General features: G+C 41.7%; 1 protein-coding gene across 1 annotated transcript in view; it reads right to left on the bottom strand.

Moving 5' to 3' along the window:
• TTC16 (tetratricopeptide repeat domain 16) overlaps positions 1–6,000 on the bottom strand; it is a 121,057-nt gene that overhangs the window by 33,174 nt on the left and 81,883 nt on the right. The window lies entirely within an intron of this gene.

Below are 6,000 nucleotides of genomic sequence, written 5' to 3'. Positions count from 1 at the left end.
CTCCTTCCGCGCCCCCTCCGGTGACCCCGCCCTTTGTCGGGCCCCCAGCAGCTCCTCGGCACCCGCGGGCCCCACAGCAGGCAGCGGGATGCGGAAGGGGATGCCTTCCGCGGGCCTGAGAGGCGGTGAAGCGTCGGGGCGTGCTCCTCCGCGGCGTTCACGTCAATGAGTCCCCTTGGCGGAGGGATCTGTCAGCACACAGCGACCGGCCGGGAAGGGAGCCGGACTTGATATTCCCATCAACTCGCACGTTTAAAGGGCCAGTCTACGCATGCGCGGCCACACAGGAAGCGGGGGGGTGCATGGGAGGGGGGAATACCTCCTGCGTGACGTCGGCGACACCCGGAAATGTCTGCGCACGTTGGAAAACAATGTTTAAAGGGACAGGGAGATGGGAATGAATTCAGGTTTATATTAATAAAAGTACAACCAGAATAAACCTTCAATTCCACCATTTCTTTACTCCAGGGTGATTTTTTTTTTAAATTTCTGCATTCTGGGGCAATTTAAAAAAAAAATTTGCACATGAAACCATTTTTATTTTTTTTCACACCAGGGATTCATTTTAACTTTTTTTGCACTCTGAGGCATTTTGTTTTCATTTTTTGCACACCAGGGTATTTTTTGGGCCCCCTGAGGCATTTTTTTTTTTCTTGCACACCTTTTTTTTTTTGCAAACCAGGGAGATTTTTTACATTTTATTGCACACCAGGGCATTTTTTTTGGCCCCACCAGGGCAATTTAAATTTTTTATTTTTTTGGCACACCGAAGCAATTTTTACATTTTTTGCACACCAGGGCGATTTTTTACATTTTTATTTAAAAGGGACAGGGAGATGGGAATGAGTTCAGGTTTATATGAATACAAGTACAGGTGATATTTTACATTTTTCTGCATTCTGCGGCAATTTTAAATTGTTTTGCACATGAAACGATTTTATTTTTATTTTTTTCACACCAAGGATTTATTTTACATTTTTTGCACACCAGGAAGTTTTTGCCTTTTTTGCAAACCAGTGCGATTTTTTACATTTTTTTTTTGCACTCTAAGGCATTTTGTTTTAATTTTTTTGAGGCAATTTTTAAATTTTTCTCGTACACCAGAGCAATTTTTTTTATTTAACTTTTTTTGCACACCAGGGCGATTTTAAAAATTTTTTTTGTACTCTGGGACATTTTGTTTTAATTTTTCGCACACCAGGGCAATTCTTTTTGTTCCCCTGAGGCAATTTTTTAATTTTGCTCGCACACCAGGGCAATTTTTTTTTAATGACTTCTTGGTACGCCAAAGCAATTTTTAAATTTTTTGCACACCAGGGCAATTTTTTTTTACTTTTTTTGCACTCTGAGGCATTTTCTTTTAATTGTTTGCACACCAGGGCAATTTTTTCCCCCCCTGAGGCAATTTTGAAATTTTTCCTCGCACACCAGGGCAATTTTTTTATTACATTTTTTGGCACGCCGAGGCAATTTAGAAATTTTTTGCACACCAGAGCGATTTTTTACATTTTTTTTGCACTCTTGGGCATTTTGTTTTAATTTTTCTCACACACCAGGGCAATTTTTTATTTTATTTTTTGGCACCCTACGGCAAATTTTTTATTTTCCTTGCACACCAGGGCATTTTTTTTGGCCCCCGAGGCAATTTTTTAAAGTTTCTCATACACCAGGGCAATTTTTTAATTTTATTTTTTGGCACTCCGAGGCAATTTTTAAAGTTTCTGCACACCAGAGCGATTTTTTACATTGTTTTTGCACTCTGGGGCATTTTGTTTTAATTTTTCTCGCACACCAGAGCAATTTTTTTTTTTTTTTTGGCACCCTAAGGCAATTTTGTTTATTTTCCTTGCACAGCAGTGCAATTATTATTTTTTGGCAATTTTTAAATTGTTTTGCACACCAAGGCAATTTTTCATTTTGTTTTAGACGGAGGTAATTTTTTATAGAGATATATATATATATATATATATATATATATATATATTTATTTATTTATTTTTTTAAATTGGTACATTATACTTCAATTTTTGCACTCAGACATTTTTATTTTCATTTTTTTTTTTTTTGCACACCCAAGCAATTTTTTAATTTGTTTGCACACCAGAACCATTTTTTATTTTTTTTGGTTTTGTGGACACTAGGCGGCACCACCTGTCAAACTTGCCTATTGAGATCACTTGGGCTGCACTGCAAATGCAAGCCAAAACATGGTGGAATGTTCAACAAACCCCGTCGGCTCTCGATAGCAGCCCGTTGTTTCCGGGATCTGCGTACATGTGGTGACGTCAGCACGTCGCTTTCCTCCCTACATACGTTTTGTCACAGACCTGACGTCACCGCGTGTATGCAGATCCCAGAAGCAAGCTTTTTTTTCTTAAACAAAAACTAAATGTAAGTGCAATCTTGCCCTGCTTTTAATATAACAAAATTAGGATTTACACCGTTAGCCTTCATTGTCGTTTTATGAGGACCTATGGAATGTATCCATACATGAGGCTTTTCATTGGGTGAGGACGTGCACAGAGGTCAGACATTTCTTGTAGTTGGTGGCCAGGTTTGCACACATCTCAGGAGGGATTTTAGTCCACTCTTCTTTACAGGTCTTCTCTAAAATCCTTAAGGTCTCTTGGTGACTGCAAGTTTCAGCTCCCTCCATACATTTTCTATAGGATTAAGGTCTGGAGACTGGTTAGGCAACTCCATAGCCTTAATGTGCTTCTTCTTGAGCCACCCCTTTGTGGCCTTGGTGGTATGCTTTGGGTCATTGTCATGCTGGAAGACCCATCCACGACCCATCTTCAATGTTCTGGCTGAGGGAAGAAGGTTCTCATCCAGGATTTTACAATACATGTCCCCGTCCATTGGCCTTTCAATGCGGCAAAGTCGGTCACATCTCTGAGTCATCTATGATTCAGAGGTCAGGTTAAACCAAGATTGAGCTCTTCGGCATTAACTTGACTCGCCCTGTTTGGAGGAAGAACTTTGACCCTGAGAACACCATCCCTACAGTCAAGCACGGAGGTGGAAACATGATGCGGCAAAGTTGGTCTGTACCTTTAGCAGAGAAACAGCCCCAAAGCATCATGTTTCCAACTCCGTGTATGATTAGGGATGGTGTTCTTAGGGTCATAGTCAGCATTTTTTAATTCCTCCAAACATGGCCAGTCCCCCTCCTCAAGAAGACACATGTGCAGTTTTTGCCAATGAACATCTATGATTCAGAGAAGGATTGGGAGAAAGCGCTGTGGTCAGATTAGACCAAGATTGAGCTTGTTGGCATTAACTCGACTCGCTGTGTTTGGAGGAAGAACTTTGATCCTAACAACACCATCCCTACAGTCAAGCATGGAGGTGGAAACATGAATATATATATATATATATATATATATATATATATATATATATATATATATAATGATATAAAAATATTATAAATACAATATATCATTTATAACAAATATACACACACACGGGGGTCTTATATATGTGTGTGTGCATATATATATATATATATATATATATATATATATTTTTTTTTTTTTTTTTTGAAGACCCCTCCTTTGTGTGTGTGTGTATATATATTTTTATAAAATATATATTATAAATACTATATATATATATAATAATTTATAACACATTATTTATATACATACACACACACACACACACACACACACACACACACACACACACACCACACACACACACACACACACACACAAGGGGTCTTCAAAAAGTTTCCACACTTTTTTATATTTAATAGAGTTAAAAAAAATTATGTAAAATTTATATATATATATATATATATATATATATATATATATATTTATAAATATAAAGTTCTAAAATTATTATATTATAAATACAATATAACTTTATATTTATGAATATTTATATATTTATATCATATAAATATGTATATTGTATAATATAATATAATACCATGTAATGGGAGAGAACCATACACCTACCTTCTTATTCAGACGTTAAAACAAAAGCAGAAAGTGCGGTGAAGCGGCACCAGCGATTCTCAATTCTCTTTTTAAAAATAGCTTTAATGTAGCTTTTTGTTTTGTAGATCAAAACCTAAAAAAAAAAAAAAAAAACTCCCTCCAGTCCCATGGGGGCATTGTGTTGCCTCCATCGTAGTGTACTCGGCCCCCCACTCACCTATTATAGTTGCTGTGTTAGAAGAAGAAAAAAAAATTCCCCAGAAATCCCTCTTGTGTTTTTCCGTCCATTGGGATGCAGAGGCAGGTAAACCAGATTTATTATAATTACCCATCATGCACTTCTTCTAACCAGCAATTAGGGAAAGGTCTCTGGTGGCATTGCAGTAGGCTTCTCCATTGTCTCCTGTGTCTTTTTTTGGCTGTGGAGAGTGAACAGTGGTACAGCTGGGGGGGGGGGGGGGGGGTGTATTTGCTTCTAAGGGGAAAAACTTGAATTGAGTTTCATCAGGGATATTCATTGGGGGAGAGGACCAGGAGGAGGTGGTGGTGGTGGAGGTAGTGGTGGTGGTGGGGGGGGGGGGGGGTGCTGGTAGTAGTGGAGGTGGTGGTGGCGGAGGTGGTGGTGGCGGAGGTGGTGGTAGTGGTAGTTGTTGAGGTAGTGGTGGTGGTGGAGGAGGTAGTGGTGGTGGTCATGGTGGAGGTAGAGGAGGTGGTGGTGGAGGCAGAGGTAGTGGAGGTAGCACCTATCAGTGCCCACCAGTACTGCTAATCAGTGCCGCCTATCAGTGCCCACCAGTGCCACCTATCAGTGCCCACCAGTTTTACTAATCAGTGCCCACCAGTCCAGTGCTGCCTGTCAGTGCCCACTAGTGCCACCTATCCATGCCCCCCCCCCCCCAGCAGTGATTAAATACCACCAAAAGAAAGCTCTATTTGTGTGAAAAAAAATTATAAAAATGTCCCATGGGTTCAGCGTCATATGACCGCGTAATTGTCAAAGTGTGACATCGCTGAAAGCTGAAAATTGGCGCCCTGGGCAGGAAGGGGGTGAAAGTGCCCGGTAGGCAAGTGGTTAAGATAAAAAGCCTTCTATGTGCAGCCCCCCCCCCCCGCCCCACCCAATACTTACCTGAGCCCCATCTCGATCCAGTGATGTAGAACAAAAGACTCGGCTGTCCGGGACTCTACCTCCTCATTGGCTGAGACAGAAGCAAAGTGCCATTGGCTCCCACTGCCGTCAAACAAAGCCAGGGAGCCAATGAGGAGAGAGGGCGAGGCGGAGGTAGAGACGTGGCTTCGTGTCTGGATGGACACATACAGAACAGTGGCTCGGGTGCCCCCCCCCCCAGAGCAGGCCCCCCAATCTTCCAGCAACCACAAAAAGAAATATCCTCACCGCACCAGAACTGTGGTTGGGGGGTAAAAGCCTGAAGCAAGGGGAAATGAGGACAGCTGTTGGCTTAGGATGTACAAGATTCTAACCACGCTGTATGGGGGGGGATATTTTTTCCCCACGGACATCCAATGGATTGGTTCAGCGGGATTCCCACAAAACAAATATAATTTGAAGGGGTAAAAAAGGTTTAGAAAAGTCTGACATAGTCCATGCAGATAGGAGAGCAACATGAGCAGAGGGATGACTTCATCAATCTGCCGCTGCTCTCTCTCATTAGCATAGAATAATTTAAATCAGTGGTCTCCAAACTGCGGCCTGGGGGCCAGATTCAGCTCTTTGCTTGCTTTTATTCAGCCCTTGGGGCACTATTTCATCCACTGATACCAACAATGGGGAATAATTCTCCACCACTGACACCAATTAAGGGGGCACATTTCCTGCCATGACACAAACGATGGGGCAACATTCCTCCAACTGACACCAACAATAGGGCACAATTCCTCCCACCAACAATAGGGCACAATTCCTCCCACCGACATCAACAGGGCACAATTCATCCCACCAACAATAGGGCACAATTCCTCCCACTGACACCAATATGCCACAATTCCTCCCACTGACACCAACAATATGCCACAATTCCTCCCACCG

Source organism: Lithobates pipiens, unplaced genomic scaffold (assembly GCF_037356315.1).
Source record: "Lithobates pipiens isolate NorthernLeopardFrog02 unplaced genomic scaffold, aLitPip1_a1.2 Scaffold_1, whole genome shotgun sequence".
Lineage (NCBI taxonomy): Eukaryota > Metazoa > Chordata > Amphibia > Anura > Ranidae > Lithobates > Lithobates pipiens.
This window is presented reverse-complemented; position numbering and strand designations above follow the sequence as displayed.